This window comes from Sciurus vulgaris (assembly GCF_902686455.1).
Source record: "Sciurus vulgaris genome assembly, chromosome: 13".
Taxonomy (NCBI): domain Eukaryota; kingdom Metazoa; phylum Chordata; class Mammalia; order Rodentia; family Sciuridae; genus Sciurus; species Sciurus vulgaris.
Window position 1 is genome coordinate 83283078 of NC_136474.1, and position 4833 is coordinate 83287910.

Genomic DNA, 4833 nt, shown 5'->3' on the forward strand with positions numbered 1-4833 from the left:
CAGGTAGTGTGATGCTTCTAGTTTTCTTCCATCAAGAATGTTTTGGTTATTTTGGGTCTTTAGTGGTTCCATATGAATTTTAGTGTTTTTTTTTTCCTATTTCTGCAAAAAAAAAAAAAATGCCTTTGGAATTTTAAAAATAATGCTGATTCTTCTAAGACATGGTTATGGGATATAGTTCCATTTATTTATGGCCTTTTTGATTTCTTTCATCAGTGTTCTATCATTTGCAGTATATAGACTGTCTACCTCCTGGATTCAACTAATTCCTAAGTATTTCACTTTATATATATATATATATATATATATATATACACACACACACACACACACACACACACACACACAAATATATAGCATTATATATGTATATGTATGTATGTATGTATATATATATGTATCAAATGGGATTGCTATCTTAATTTTTTTTTTGGATAGTTCATTTATAGTATATAGAAGCAATTGGTTTTTGTATACTGATTTTGTATCCTGCAACTTCACTGAATTAGTTTATTAGTTCTGACAGTTTTGTTAGTGGCATCTTTAAGGTTTTCTGTGTATAAGATCCTTTCATCTACAAGCAGAGACAACTTTAATTCTTTCTTTCTGATATGAATGTCAATTTGAATCCAAATTTGAATAAAAGTTTTATGGTTTAGATCTTAGATTTGGGTGTATGATTCATTCTGCATACTTTTTGTACATAGTGTGAGGTAAGGGAGAGAGTTATTTATTAATTTATTTTTTATAGTGCTGGGGATTGAACCCAGGTCCCATACATGCTAGGCAGGTGCTCTATCACTGAGCAACACGCTCAGGCCCAGAAATAGTTTTGTTTTGTTTTGTTTTTGTTTGTGAGTGTGTATGTTAAATTGTCCCAACAGTATTTGTTGAAAACACTATTAATTCTCCCATTGAAATACTTGAATACATTGGTCGAAAAAATCAATTGGCTAAATAGATTTGTGTTTCTTTCAGGTCTCTCTGTTCTATTGATCTGTTCTTGGCTACTCTTATGTTGATACCACATTGTCTTGCTCAGTATAGCTTTCTACTAAGTTTTAAAAAATGAAAGTAAAAGTTCTGTTTGCTTTGCTTTTGCAAATTGCTAATGTAGGTCCTCTGAATTTCCATATAAACTTTAGATCTGTTTGCTATTTTTTTTTTTTTTTTTCAGTACTGGGGATCTACCTCTGAGCTATATACCCCAGTACCTTCTTTTTACTTTGAAACAGGGTCTTGCTAAATTGCTAAGGTTGGCCTCAAACTTGGGATCCTTCTGCCCCAGGTTCCTGAGTTGCTGAGATTATAGGTATGACCATGTCACCTAGCTGTTTGCTAATTAACAAAACAAAACAAAACAAAAAAAACTTGCTGGGATTATGACTGTGATAGCATTGCATATATAAATCAACTGGAGGAAAACTGACATCTTAACACAAGATATACCCAGTACCTGTTGCCCCTGGAAATCACACATTTCTTTTCTATCTTTATATATTTGAATATTCTAGAGAGTTTACATAACTGGCATGATGTAGTAGGTGGTCCTTTGTGTTTGGTTTCTGTCACCCAGCCTAATGTTTTCAAAGCTCATCCCCACCATAAAGTGGGTCAAGACTTCACTCCTTTTTAGGGTCAAATGACATTAAATTGAATATAAACAAATAATATTAATATGTAATAATATAATACTAAGTGTAATAATATTATATTGCATGTAAATAAAATGTTAATTAAAAGTTCATTTAGTAGGTGATATACACTTGGGTTGTTTTCCATTTTGGCTCTTGAACCTTAGTTATAAGGTGTTCTTGTTTGAACGTCTTTGAAAGTTTCTTTTGGGTATATACCCAAGAGTTGACTTTCTCAGTCATGTGATAATCTATAGTTAAGTGTTTTTTAGGAAAAGCCAATTTGTTTTCCACAGTGACTGATTCTTTTTTAAAATTTTAAATTTATTTTTATGTTTTTTAATTTATTTTTTTCATATATGTGTATAGGGTAATAATGTTTGTCTCATTCCACCATCCTTCCCATCTCCACTGCCCCATCCCTCCCCTCACTCCCCTCTGCACAATCCAAACTTCCTTCACCCCCCCCACCTGCGATGGATCAGCATCTGTTTATCAGAGAAAACATTCAACCTTTGTTTTTTTGGGATTGGCTTATTTCACTTAGCATGATATTCTCTACTTCCACCTATTTCCTGCAAATGTGGCTGATTCTTCTGAAGTTGTTTTGAAGTTATCTTAGGTTAGATCTGGGGTGATATTTAGTCCAGAGCTCCTTTTGTCCCACTTTTAAGGTTTGGCCTTTCTGAGATTTCCACCAAATGTCTGTATCTAAGAAGGTCCCTCTCCCCACATTCTGGTTGGAGAGTCAAATAATTCCTGTCACCGTATGAGCTTTGGAAATTGTTCATCTTTCAGTTCTCTAGCAATTGCTTTTTTCCTTGGTATTTGTTATGGGGCGACCTTGTGATGTTTTATCTCATGGATGTGTGATTGGAATTCAGCCAAGCGCTGAAGCCAATCTCTATTACATCTCTTGAAGCAGAGTTCTCTTTCTTGCAGAAGTTCTCTGCAGAGTTGGTGTGGTCCAGGAACGACACTCCTGAGCAGGATTCGAAAGGGGAAGTGGAGCAGCAGCGTGTTGTTCTCGTGAGCTGCTCTGCCCTCAGCTGGCTCCCGGAGGGTGGACTGTGGCCTGGCGCAGTTGCTCCAGCTCCCAAGCCAGGGGAGTGTGCTCATCATCAAGGTGCCAGCTTTACTTGAAGCTTCCTTCCTCGTCGAAGTTGGGGGTGGTGAGAAATTGAGGTGGGTTTCAGCCTGTCAGGCAGGTTGCATCTCATCCTAGCAGTTTTTTGTTTTTCCTTGCTCTTTCCCGCTCACATCCATCTTTACCAGCACCCAAAACAGAAGCTTCCATGAACGGTTTAGTGAGCACTACAGTCCCTCATGTCAACTGCGGTACACTGCTCCCAAGGCGGGTACTTCTCTGACTGAACGTTCATGAGCACCAGGTGTGACAGCATTTTTACTCTCATGCATTTGTAATGAGTCTCACTGCAAAACCAATTTATGGTTTTCTGTAGAAATTAAGATGCATTTAGGGCTGGGGTTGTGGCTCAGTGGGAGAGTGCCTGTCTAGCCTGTGTGAGGCACTGGGTTCAGTTCTCAGCACCATGTATAAATAAATAAATAAAAATAAAGGACTGTGGACAACTAAAAAAAGGATGCATTTATACATATTTACATGCCAAACAAATATTGCTCATATTCACTAAATAATACCTAGAGCAATTTCTGATTCTCCTGTATGAGTCCATAAATATGCCTTTTAAATTTTTCTTTCTTCTTTTCTTTTTTTGTCATCTTAAAACTTTTCCCCCCCCAATACTGGGGATTGAATCCAAGAGTACTCTACCTTTGAGCTACATCCCCAGCTCTTTTTTAAATTTTATTTTATTTTTTTTGAATTATTTTTTTAGTTGTAGATGAACACAATACCTTTATTTTTATGTGGTGCTGAGAATCGAACCCAGTACCTCAAATGTGGTAGGCAAGTGCTCTAACACTGAGCCACAACCCCAACCCCTTAACTTTTACTGAGACAGTCTTGTTAAGTTGCTCAGGTGGAGGTTTATAGGTGTGTACCACTGTGTCCACAGGCATATCAGCCTATTTTCTTAAACATAAGACTGTTCCAAAATAACAGTGTTCTACACACAGCAATTATTTTTACGTCACAAAGTGCATATTGCTTATGTAAATCATAATTTACACGCTGGAGAAACATGTAAGAATAAATTACTGTTGCTGTTCAGCAGATGGCGCCAGATACCGGTCACAAATCAGCCCATCTTTTTTTAAACTGCTGACTGGAGTTTAAGTTTGATAGCATCTTTCTTATTGTTTTGAGGGATGGAATATTGGCTTGGATTAATTTTTTTTTGTTCAACTGTCATTTGAAAAATAGCATTTAAAAGTTTCACACTCTTAAAAAGTGCTATTTATTTTAAGGGACATTTTCTTAAGATTTTGATCAGTCTATTTATGGAAATACTATAAATAAAAGTACTCTTAAAAGTAATTATTTTATGTGATAAAGAAAAAAATATATATTTTTGAAGTTTGACATGCTTTTGACTGATAGTGGTAATAAATTGATTTGGGTATTAATTGAGGCTGATTTTATTAAATAGCTTTAAAAAAGTTTTTATTTTTTAGTACTATTTCTGTGAACTCTGAATTTTTTTACTGTTGTGTGTAATGTTATGAATGTCTTATACAGATGGAATATCAAGATGATTATTTACCTCACAGGTGATAGTTTATTTTGTGGCAATAAGTCAGAACGAGGAATTTCTAACTAAATGCCAGCCTTTGACAATTGAACAGAATCAATCTAGTAACTACTTCAAATTAATGTTTTGGCATTTCACTGTGGAAAATGCTAGATTATTAATATTTTCAAGTTTTTAAAATATATTTTGAATAGCATTTTGGGTTATGTATGAATTATATTTGGAAAAGTGATATTTTGAGCATCTTTAAAATATGTGACTTTATGTGTGCTTAGTTCTTAGCTCTGCACACCAAGAATATATTTACATTTTGGGGAAGTTAAGATTACAAAAAAAATAGTTATTCTGCCTTTATATGTAACCATTTGACTCCTTTACATCTGTTAGGATATTTTCATGAAGGTAACTGGTCTTTACCTACCTTTAGGTAAGTATTCATATTATTGCACTGTTCATTAGTATTCTAAAAGAAGACAGCCAGACGAGCTCCATCAGGGGTTTATACTTAGTTTGTTCCTTAGTAC